The sequence below is a fragment of the Arachis stenosperma genome, chromosome 2 (assembly GCF_014773155.1).
Source record: "Arachis stenosperma cultivar V10309 chromosome 2, arast.V10309.gnm1.PFL2, whole genome shotgun sequence".
Classification (NCBI taxonomy): domain Eukaryota; kingdom Viridiplantae; phylum Streptophyta; class Magnoliopsida; order Fabales; family Fabaceae; genus Arachis; species Arachis stenosperma.
In genome coordinates, this window is record NC_080378.1 from 24,737,148 (window position 1) to 24,750,089 (window position 12,942).

Genomic DNA, 12,942 nt, shown 5'->3' on the forward strand with positions numbered 1-12,942 from the left:
CACCAAACTTAGAGTTTGGATATGGGGTTTGAACACCAAACTTAGAGTTTGGTTGTGGCCTCACAACACCAAACTTAGAGTTTGACTGTGTGGGCTCTTCTTGACTCTGAACTGAGAGAAGCTCTTCATGATTACTCTCTTTTGTCACAGAGGGATAGCCATGTGCCTTAAACACAAGGTAGTCCCCATTCAATTGAAGGACTAACTCACCTCTGTTGACATCTATCACAGCTCCTGCTGTGGCTAGGAATGGTCTTCCTAGGATGATGCATTCATCATCTTCTTTCCTAGTGTCTAGGATTATGAAATCAGTAGGGATGCAAAGGCCTTCAACCTTTACTAGCACGTCCTCTACTAATCCATAAGCTTGTCTCAATGACTTGTCTGCCAGTTGTAGTGAGAACAAGGCAGGTTGTACCTCAATGATCCCCAGCTTCTCCATTACAGAGAGTGGCATAAGATTTATCCCTGACCCCAGATCACACAGAGCTTTTTCAAAGATCATGGTGCCTATGGTACAAGGTATTAAGAACTTGCCAGGATCTTGTTTCTTTTGAGGTAGAATTTTCTGAATCCAAGTATCCAGTTCATTAATGAGCAAGGGAGGTTCACTTTCCCAAGTCTCATTACCAAATAGCTTGGCATTCAGCTTCATGATAGCTCCTAAATATTGAGCAACTTGCTCTCCAGTTACATCTTCATCCTCTTCTGAGGAAGAATAGTCTTCAGAGCTCATGAATGGCAGAAGGAGATTTAATGGAATCTCTATGGTCTCTATATGAGCCTCAGAATCCTTTGGATCCTTAATAGGAAACTCCTTCTTGCTTGAGGGACGTCCCAGGAGGTCTTTCTCACTAGGATTTTCGTCCTCCTCCTCCCTTGTGCATTCGGCCACTTTGATCACATCAATGGCCTTGCACTCTCCTTTTGGATTCTCTTCTGTATTGCTTGGGAGAATACTGGGAGGAGTTTCAATGACTTTCTTACTCAGCTGGCCCACTTGTGCCTCCAGATTTCTAATGGATGATCTTGTTTCACTCATGAAACTGAAAGTGGCCTTTGACAGATCAGAGACTACATTGGCTAAGTTAGAAGTATTTTGTTCAGAATTCTCTGTCTGTTGCTGAGAAGATGATGGATATGGCTTGCTATTGCCCAGCCTAGTACGTCCACCATTGTTAAAACCTTGTTGAGGTTTTTGTTGATCCTTCCATGAGAAATTTGGATGATTTCTCCATGATGAGTTATAGGTGTTTCCATAAGGTTCACCCATGTAATTAACCTCTGCCATGGCAGGGTTCTCAGGATCATAAGCTTCTTCAGAAGCTGCCTCTCTAGTACTGTTGGATGCATGTTGCAATCCATTCAGATTTTGAGAGATCATGTTGACCTGTTGAGTCAACACTTTGTTCTGAGCCAATATGGCATTCAGAGCATCAATTTCAAGAACTCCTTTCTTCTGAGGTACCCCATTATTCACGAAATTCCTCTCAGAAGTATACATGAACTGGTTGTTTGCAACCATGTCAATGAGTTCTTGAGCCTCTTCAGGCGTTTTCTTCAGGTGAATAGATCCACCTGCAGAATGGTCCAATGACATCTTCGAAAATTCAGAGAGACCATAATAGAATATATCTAATATGGTCCATTCTGAAAACATGTCAGATGGACATCTTTTGGTCAGCTGCTTGTATCTTTCCCAAGCTTCATAGAGGGATTCGCCATCTTTTTGTTTGAAGGTTTGAACATCCACTCTCAGCTTGCTCAGCTTTTGAGGAGGAAAGAATTTATCCAAGAAGGCAGTAACCAGCTTATCCCATGAGTCCAGGCTATCCTTTGGTTGTGAATCCAACCATACTCTGGCTCTGTCTTTTACAGCAAAAGGGAAAAGCATGAGTCTGTAGACTTCAGGATCAACCCCATTCGTCTTTACAGTCTCACAGATCTGCAAGAACTCAGTTAAAAACTGGTAAGGATCTTCAGATGGAAGTCCATAAAACTTGCAGTTTTGTTGCATTAAAGCAACTAGTTGAGGTTTAAGCTCAAAGTTATTGGCTCCAATGGCAGGAATGGAGATGCTTCTTCCATCAAACTTGGACGTTGGCTTTGTGAAGTCACCAAGCATTCTCCTTGCATTATTATTATTTTCGGCCATCTCCTTCTCTTGTTCTAATGTTTCTGAAAGGTTACCTTTAGAATAATTTAATTTAGCTTCTCTTAATTTTTTCTTCAAAGTCCTTTCAGGTTCTGGATCAATTTCAACAAGAGTGCCTTTATCCCTGTTCCTGCTCATATGAAAGAGAAGAAAACAAGAAAAGAAAGAGGAATCCTCTATGTCACAGTATAGAGATTCCTTTATGTTAGTAGAAAAAGAAAGAGGTAGAAGAATGAAGAAGAGGGTTCGGATTTTGGATGAAGAGAGGTGAAGAGAAGTGTTAGTAATTAAATAATTAAATAGAAGAAGAAAAGAGAAGAGAGGTTTCGAAAATAATTTTGAAAAAGGGTTAGTGATTTTCGAAAATTAGAGATAAAATGTAATTAAAATTAAACATGAAACAATTAATTAATTAAAAAGAATTTTTGAAAAAGAAAGAGATATTTTCGAAAATAGAAGAGGGAGAAGTAGTTAGGTGGTTTTGAACAAGATAAGAAACAAACAAAAAGTTAGTTAGTTGATTGAAAAAGATTTGAAATCAAAATTGAAAAAGATAAGAAGATAGTAAGTTTAGATAAGATATTTTGAAATCAAATTTTGAAAAAGATAAAATTTTTGAAAAAGATAAAATAAAAGATAAAAAGATTTAATTTAAAAATTTTAAAATTATTTACTTCACTAACAAGAAAATACAAGATAAGATTCTAGAACTTAAAGATTGAACCTTTCTTAACAAGAAAGTAACAAACTTCAAATTTTTGAACCAATCACATTAATTATTAGTGAATTTTCGAAAATTACATATAAAGATAAGAAAAAGATTTTGAAAATAATTTGAAAAAGATTTTTTTTTGAAATTTTCAAAAAATAGAAAAAAAAATGAAAAAGATATGATTTTTGAAAAAGATTTTGAAAAGATAAGATTTTTAAAATTGAAATTTTGACTTGACTTGTAAGAAACAACTAATTTTGAAAATTTTTGACCAAGTCAATCCCAAAATTTCGAAATTTTGGAGGGAAATAAGGAAAAGATAATTTTTTGATTTTTGAATTTTTTAATAATGAAAGAGAAAAACAACAAAAATACTTAATGCATAAAATTTTTAGATCAAAACCATGAATGCATGCAAGAATGCTATGAATGTCAAGATGAACACCAAGAACACTTTGAAGATCATGATGAACATCAAGAACATAATTTTGAAAAATTTTTGATGCAAAGAAAACATGCAAGACACCAAACTTAGAAATCTTTAATGCATGGACTCTAACAAACAAAAAATGCATATGAAAAACAACAAACAACACAAAACAAGAAATCATCAAGATCAAACAAGAGGACTTATCAAGAACAACTTGAAGATCATGAAGAATACTATGAATGCATGGGATTTTCGAAAAATGCAAGAAATTTTTTTTTTAAGCATGCAATTGACACCAAACTTAAAAATTAACACAAGATTCAAACAAGAAACGCAAAATATTTTTGATTTTTATGATTTTATGATTTTTTTGTATTTTTATTAAATTTTTTCAAAAATAATGTGAAGAAAAACGAAAATTAAAAGAAAATTTTTGAAAAAGATTTTTGAAAAGAAAATTACCTAATCTGAGCAACAAGATGAACCGTCAGTTGTCCATACTCGAACAATCCCCGGCAACGGCGCCAAAAACTTGGTGGACGAAATTGTGATCCATGTTCTAATTATTTTGAGATGAAGGCTTCTAAGGGGCAGCACCTGAATTCACAACTCCGTTCAACTAACCAGCAAGTGTACTGGGTCGTCCAAGTAATAACCTTACGTGAGTAAGGGTCGAATCCACAGAGATTGTTGGTATGAAGCAAGCTATGGTCACCTTGTAAATCTCAGTCAGGCAGATTAAATTGGGTTATGGGTTTCGAAAATTAATAATAAGAAAATAGATAATAAATAATAAAAAGGATAGAAATACTTATGTAGATTCATTGGTAGGAATTTCAGATAAGTGTATGGAGGTGCTGTATGACTCACGGACGCCTGCCTTCCCACTGCTTCTACTCAATCCTTCTTACTCCTTTCCATGGCAAGCTGTGTATAGGGGTTCACCATCAGCGGTGGCTACTTTCAATCCTCTCGGGAAAATGATCCTATGCGGTTGTCAATCGCACGGCTAATCGTCTAGAGGCATCACCCATGGTTGATGGCTACATCCCATCCTCGCAGTGAAAACTAATGCTCACGCACTCTGTCACAGTACGGCTAATCACTGGTTGGTTCCCGCTCCTACTAGAATAGAATCCCTTGATTCTTTTGCGTCTGTCACTAACGCCCAGCACTTGCAAGTTTGAAGCACGTCACAGTCATTCATTACCGGAATCCTACTCGGAATACCACAGACAAGGTGAGACTTTCCGGATTCCCAGGATCCTACTCGGAATACCACAGACAAGGTGAGACTTTCCGGATCCTCATAAATGCTGCCATCTATCTAGCTTATACCACGAAGATTCTGTTGGGGAATCTAAGAGATACACATTCAAGCTCGGTTGCATGTAGAACGGAAGTGGTTGTCAATCACGCGCGTTCATAAGTGAGAATGATAATGAGGGTTATTGACTCATCACATTCATCATGTTCTTGGGTGCGAATGAATATCTTGGAATAAGAATAAGATAGAGACCGAATAAAAGAAGATAGAATTGCATTGATACTTGAGGTACAGCAGAGCTCCACACCCTTAATCTATGGTGTGCAGAAACTCCACCGTTGAAAATACATAAGTAAAAGAGGTTCAGGCATGGCCGAATGGCCAGCCCTCTCCATGATCAAGTGACCGAATGATTCAAAGACTTAAAGTGGTCAAAAGATGATCTCTAATACAATAGATAAATGTTCTATTTATAATAAACTAGCTCCTAGGGTTTACATGAGTAAGTAATTGATGCATAAATCCACTTCCGGGGCCCACTTGGTGTATGTTTGGGCTGAGCTTGATCAATCCACGAGCTGAGGCTTCTCTTGGAGTTGAATTCCGAGTTATGACGTGTTTTGGGCGTTCAACTCCGGATCATGACGTTTTTCTGGCGTTTAACTTCAGAAAGGAGCGTGTACTTGGCGTTCAACGCCAAGTTGCGTCGTCATTCTTCGAATAAAGTATGGACTATTATATATTGCTGGAGAGCCCTGGATGTCTAATTTCCAACGCCGTTGAGAGCACGCCAATTGGAGTTCTGTAGCTCCAGAAAATCCATTTCGAGTGCAGGGAGGTCAGAATCCAACAGCATCAGCAGTCCTTTTGTCAGCCTTTTTCAGAGTTTTGCTCAAATCCCTCAATTTCAGTCAGAATTTACCTGAAATCATAGAAAAACATACAAACTCATAGTAAAGTCCAGAAATGTGAATTTAACATAAAAACTAAGGAAAACATCCCTAAAAGTAGCTTGAACTTACTAAAAACTACCTAAAAACAATGCCAAAAAGCGTATAAATTATCCGCTCATCACGCACGCATCATCTACTCGTATGCGTGAGGAGAAAATCTACCAGCCACGCGCACGCGTCACCCCATACGTACGCGTGAGGAGGAAAATTGCCAGTGATGCACACGTGTCGTCCACGCGCACGCGTGACGCTGGGCACGAGACCTCATAAAAGTGAAAATGCTGGGGCCGATTTATGAGCTTTCCATGTCCAAATCTAACTCATTTCTGAGGCTTTTGATGTAGAATTCAAGATTGGATAAAAGGGGGGAGCAATTAGGTAGTGTAGGAAGCATGCTTTAGGTTAGTTCTAGAGAGAGAAGCTCCCTCTTCTCTCTAGAAATTAGGGTTCTTAGTTTATTTTTATCTTAGATTTAGGTTTAGTTACTTATTTTGATTTAGTTTCCTTTACTTTTCCTTGTTGTTTTGCTTTAATTCCCTTAGTTCCTCTTGTTAATTTCTCTTTTATGCCTATTTTTATGTTATGAACACTCTTATCAATTTCAAGTGTCTTTAATGCAATTTGAGGTATTTCATGTTAATGTTGCTTTCCTTAGTTGTTATTGTTGATTTTTTGCATTGGGTAGTAGTAGATTTTATTATTCTTGCAATTTTATGATGCTTTCCTTTTATGCTTTTCAAATATTTGATAAAATGCTTGGTTGGATGTTAAAGTAGTTTTGAACATTCTAGATTTGGAAAGAGAAATTGGGCAATCTTGAGTCATTAATACCCAACTTATGTTGGTGATTTAGAGTGATTAGTTAGTCTTGTGTCCATTAACATCACTTATGGATTGGGATTAATTAGTCTTATTTGACTTTCTCTCAATATGAAGATAACATTATACCTTCTTCCTATGTTGGAGATAACGAAATAGGATTAGCTCTTGTTAACTATTGTATGATAATTAATAATTAGGATAGAAAGCCTTGATTTTCAATCCTTGCCACGAATAACTCTTTTTAGTATTTGTTATCTTTACTTGTTTGATTTCTTTTCTTGTCACTTAATTTCTTGTGTTATCAACCCAACCCCTTGAAACTCATAACCAATAATTGAGCACTCAATTGTGATTCCTAGGGAGAACAATCCGAGACTAATACTCTCGGTTACTTTTATTAGGTTGGACTTGTGACAACCAAAAATTAAACTTTGATGGAAGATTGTTTGTTGGTTGGGAACTATACTATCAACGAGATTATTTGTGTGAAATTTCTAACTGACGATAATTCTCACATCAAGTTTTTGGCGCTGTTGTCGAAGAATTGTAATGTGTGCTTGTTATTGATTATTGTATATATCTTGATAGTGTGAATAGGTTTGCTCTATGTTTGTTTGCTTGTTTGAGTCACTAGTTAGGTTCTTGCTTCTTTATCTCTTAATAGTTTTGTTTTTTTTTTTCATTTTCACTATGAATTCTCATAACTTTGGCTATGAGTTTGGTTCAAACTATGTTGTAGAAAATGAAAATAGAAATTTCAATGGAGGTTTGTATCAAGGATTTGGAAATCAAAGATGGGAGGAGCCTCAAGCATATAGACAACCTTCATGGCAACAACCTCCTCCGGTTTCTTATGGGTACAGTCCAACTCCTAATGCATATCGACCTAATGGATGTGGTGACCCTCATTGTGGTTGTCAACCACAACCACCACATACATATGACCTCTTCCCTCAGTATAGCCCTCAACAACCTCACTCACAAGCCCCATACCACCATTCACCTCATATGATCCTAACCCATATCCACCATACCAATAATCATATGAACCATGCTTAGAGCTACCACCATTCCAACATCAATATTCTCAAGAACCATCAATTCCATATACATCAACTCCATACCCTTACCAAGATGAACCACCTTCCAATTACGAACCCTTTTCCCCAAACAATAAACCCTCTCTTCCACATCACCTTCAATGGATGAAGCTCTCCATACCTTCATGCTAGAACAACAAAGGAATATTAGCTCTTATATCCAAAGGCAAGAAGAGAAGCAAAAGGAGCTAAAAAAGCTAAAAGTCGTGGTTGCTACCATGGCGGAAGCCATTAACCACATGGCCTCCCACCTAAACTCATGCACCCAAGTACTCCATTGACGAATATGGAGGATCAACCAAGGAGCATAGTGAGGGAGTGAATTTGAAGCTTCAAGGTAAAGAAGAGGAGTTGAAGCAAGAATCGCAACCAAGGGAGGAAGTTGAGACAATTGAGCCGGAAGGAATGGTTAAAGAATTAGGAGAGGTTGAACAAGAATTGAACTCAATCATTGATGAGTTCTTATCTTCACTAACAAAGCACCTCGAAGATTCCATTGAGCCTTCTTCCATTGAGCTTGAAAGCAATATCAAGGAGGATGCGCAACCTCCTAAGCATATGATGAATGATGAAGAATTAGAAGAAGGTGAGCAAGCAACAAATCTTTCTCTTGATGATGATTCCCCACCAACACATGGTCCTTTGGTATTTGAGGAGTCTTCCTCCATTAAAATTGAGGTAGATGTTGAGATAAGTTCCATATTACCTCCAAGTTGTGACATGAAGGATGGAGAAGAACTAGAAGAGGTTGGTAAGAAAGTGGTTGAATGTGAAGAACCTTGTAAAGAAATGGACATGGAAGATGCTTGTCAAGAGGTGGAGTTAGTCAAAGAAGAGCACAAGGGAGTAGACTTCACATTATCAAAGTGTGGAGAGGTCTCTCTTCCCAAGTTACCATCATCCTTTAAACCATTCAAGTGGGTAAAATTCACATCCCTTAGTTTTCTTATTCCACTTGAATATGGATTGCTTGAAACAAATGGTCAACTTAGAGCTCTTTGTGGCATGAAAAGCAAGAAAGAGTTAGTTAGTGGTAGGTGATGCCAAGGCATCTTAGGCTAGTTTCACTAGCATTTTTCTGTTAGTTTTAGTTGTTTTATGCATTTTCTTGAGCTTAAAGTAACCAAGAATGGTTAAATGAACAACAAAGTAATGAATCATCCAAGCAGTATAATTTTGATGCAAATTCCATGAGTTTTAGTTATATTACTTGAATGCTATAAATGGAAGATTTCTCATGAAATTTTGCAAGACTTTGATGCAATTGTTTGGATGATTTCAGGGAAGAAGAGGCTAGGCAAAGAAGCAACAAAATCAATAAAGGAAACTTGAAGATCACATGTGCCAAGCCATATAATGCTGAAACTGGCGTTTAACCTCCAGTTTAACCTTAAACTGGAAGTTAAACGCCAGAATAAGAGAGGCACCAAAGCTGAAAGTGGCGTTTAACCTTCAGTTTAAGGTTAAACTGAAGGTTAAACGCCAGAATCATGAAAGCTGAGAAAAGAGGGAACTGGCGTTTAACCTCCAGTTTAACCTTAAACTGAAGGTTAAACGCCAGAATGAGAATTGAACCAAAGGAGCATTTCCACGTTTAACCTCTAGTTTAACCTCAAACTGGAGGTTAAACGCCAGAAGCATTATGCACCAGGAAGCCATTTCCACGTTTAAGCTCCAGTTTAAGGTTAAACTGGAGCTTAAACGTGTTCGACATTCACACTCCTGGGCCACTTTCTTCATTCTCACGTTTAACCTCCAGTTTAACCTTAAACTGGAGGTTAAACGTGTTCGACCCATTCACACTCCTGGGCTACTTTCTTCATTCCCACGTTTAACCTCCAGTTTAACCTTAAACTGGAGGTTAAACGTGTTCGACTCAAATTGCCTCCAGGGTTGCTTTCTTCAATTCCACGTTTAAGCTTTAGTTTAACCTTAAACTAAAGCTTAAACGTGTTCGACCATACCACACTCCATAATTGCTTTCTTCTATTTCCACGTTTAAGTTTCAGTTTAACCTTAAACTGAAACTTAAACTTCAACTTAAACGCCACCTTTTGAAAGGGTTTCTGGGCCAAATATATTGAAGTTTAAGTTAGCATTTGAGCACAAATATTAACTTAAACGTATTATGGTATGAAACCCAATTGAATATCATGGTTTATGGGATTGGGCTTGAAGAATTGATGAGTCTGGAGCATCCATTTGTTGAGTCTTGTGTCATTACTTGTTTATCACTAAGTTTGCTCAATGAATGTTACAGATTTGAATCACAGCCTCATCAGGATTATGGACCATAAACCCAAAGCAAAAGGAATTCAGGGAAAGGCCTCAAAGCCCAAGAAACACAACAGAAGCTCAATTTAGAAAGTGTATAAATAGGATAGAATTTAAGTTAGTTAGCACTTTTTTTTACACTTCGGAACTTTTGATCATTTTGCTTGTAATTGAATTCAGAGCTATGACTCACTAAACCCCTTTCATTGGGTTAGGGAGCTCTATTGTAATTCAATGAATCAATAATAGTTTTTATCTTCTTCTTCAATCTTTTCTCTTGAATTTTGTTAGAAAGCTTCTCGATCTAATTCCATTGGGTAATTGTCTTGGGAAAGAAACTACCCATAATTGGAATCCTTCGGAACCTTGGGAAAGGAATGATGGATTCATGCTAGAGAAGCTTTCTCACAGTGAATTGAATTGGGGTTTGGATGGATATTGTGACATGTAATCCTACCAAATTGTGGTTCATGAAACTGTGTGGTATAATCAGTGATCGAGCATCATCTCTTCTTATGAACATTTAAACCAAGGGATTGGGAATTTGTTTGTTTTTAGAGAGAATTGGTGAGCCAAGGGATTGGGATCCAATCATATAAGATTGCCAAGCAAAATTCAATGAATGCATTGGTTGAGGAAGAGATGAAATTGTTTTGATTCGGAGATTTCAATATCTCCTGACCCCAATGAACCCCTATTTCTGATCTACACTTTCTATTTACATTCTGCAAATTTCAATTCATGCAATCACCCCAATTCCCTTTTAATTTCAGCAATTTACTTTCTCGCACCTTAATTCTCGCAATTTAAGTTTATGCAATTTCAATTCCTTGCAATTTACGTTTCCTGCCACATTTACTTTATGCAATTCACATCCAAAAGTTGATTCCGCTCAACTAAACAAACTTCTAATTCGAATTGCTCATTCAACCAATCCTTGTGGGATTCGACCTCACTCTATTGTGAGTTTTTACTTGACGATAACCGGTGCACTTACCAGAAGGAATTTTGCCGTTCGTGCAATTTCCTAAAATCGTAGCATAACAAGTTTATGCGCATCAAGTTTATGGCGCCGTTGCCGGGGATTGGTTTTCGATTGACAATTCTCAAATTGGAAGTTAACTAGATTGAGCAATTTTTTTTGTTCTGATAATTTGGTTCAAGTTACTTGTTGAATTTTAATTTCTGCACTCTGTTACTTGTTTTCTTTCTTATGCCTTTAAATTCAAGCAACTAACTCACTGACTCACTAACTATTTGAATTAATTCCTCAACTGCTCTAACCATACTCTTCCATTAACCAAGAGTATTTCACTTGTTTGTTGCCTGTGCTGTGTTCTTGTATGACAGGTAGGAGAGGAGAGACATCAACTCCTCCATATACCGAACCAGAGAGGACCCTTCATAGACGTAGAAGGGAAGCAAGAGGGAAGAGAGTACTGAGAGAAGAGGAATCTGAAGGAGAATCTGAGGACAACTTTGAGGAAGCTCTAGATCTCAACATGGATAGAGAAGTTCACAACCATGAGAGGGTTGATGGAAACAATGCCATTCCTGAGAGGAGGGTTCTTGGTTCATACATAAACCCAACCTCTGGGAATTGTGGTAGCAGTATTCAGAAACCACCCATTCAGGCCAACAATTTTGAACTCAAACCACAGCTAATATCACTGGTGGAGGACCATTGTTCATTTGGTGGGAGTGCTAATGAAGATCCAAACCAACATCTCACCAAATTCCTGAGAATTTGCGACACTGTGAAGTCCAATGGAGTCCAGGAAGATGCCTGTAAACTACTCTTGTTCCCATTTTCACTTAGGGACAAGGCAGCTAAGTGGTTGGAATCATTCCCAAGGAACAGCCTAACAACCTGGGATGAGGTGGAGAGCAAGTTTCTGGCACGTTTCTACCCCCCACAAAAGGTCAATAGGCTTCGATCTGAGGTTCAGACTTTTAGACAACAAGATGGTGAGACGCTCTACGAGGCATGGGAGAGGTTCAAAGAGTTGACAAGGAAATGCCCACCAAACATGTTCCCTGACTGGGTGCAATTGCATATTTTCTATGATGGACTTTCTTATGAATCAAGGAAGGCTGTAGACCATTCATCAGGAGGTTCATTGAACAGGAAAAAGACTGTGGAAGAAGCCATTGAAGTGATTGAGACAGTGGCTGAGAATGAGTACTACTATGCTTCAGAGAGGCACAACATTAAGGGAGTCATGGAGCTGAACCATGTTGATACAATTCTAGCCCAAAACAAGGTGTTTGCCAAGCAACTAGCAGAGCTCACCAGGAAATTAGACACAAAGCAAGTGGCTGCAATACACACACAAGATCAAGAGGAGGTAAGCATTGAAGGAGGTGATTGGGAAGAGGCCAACTATGTGGGAAACCAACAAAAACAATCATATGATCCACATTCCAACACTTACAACCCAGGATGGAAAAACCACCCAAACTTTGGGTGGGGAAACCAGCAAACCCAACCACAAAACCACAAACCTTACAACCACAACCAACATAACCATTCCACATACCAAAACTCCAACCAAAGATCATACCAAGCCACACAAAACACTTACTCCCAACCAACATATCATGGCCAAAATAATCAACCTGCCCAACCTAATCCGAACCAACAATTTCAAGATCAATTAAACAGGATAGAAGGAGTACTAGCAAACATGGGTCAGGACATAAATGAGTTGAAAAGCTTTAGGGAAGATGTGAGATCGACCTTAAGGAACCATGGTGAAAAACTCAAGTGGATGGAGTCTCGAGTAGGAGAGCTATCTCAACAGGCCCCCAAGTCAACTGCAGTGTTCCCTAGTGACACAGAAAAGAATCCTAAAGGGGAACAAAAGGGAGTGAGATGGGAAGAATGCAAGGTCATCACCATGTTGAAAGAAGTCTCAGAAGAAGAAGGAATCAGACCCTCAGAAAAGGAGCCAGAAGTCTTGAAAGAAGGTGTGGAAGAAGCTAAGCAGGAAAGTGAAACTGAGCAAGCCAAAGAATTGCAAAAGGAAGGCATGCTGGGAACATACTAACCAAAAGCACCATTTCCTCAGAGGTTAGGAGTAGGTGAAAAAGGGAAAACATATTCAAGGTTCTTAGAGACATTTAAGTCTCTCCACATCAATATTCCCTTTCTTGAGATCCTCCAGCAGATGCCTACACATATCAAGTATTTGAAGGAATTGCTGAGCAAGAAAAGAGTTTTGAAGGG

At 38.2% G+C, this 12,942-nt stretch overlaps 1 non-coding gene across 1 annotated transcript; it reads right to left on the bottom strand.

Moving 5' to 3' along the window:
* Positions 1–11,641: 11,641 nt before the first annotated feature.
* LOC130964056 (small nucleolar RNA R71) lies at positions 11,642–11,745 on the bottom strand. Its single transcript, XR_009080167.1, has one exon. It is a non-coding gene; the product is annotated as a small nucleolar RNA R71 (small nucleolar RNA).
* Positions 11,746–12,942: the final 1,197 nt, after the last annotated feature.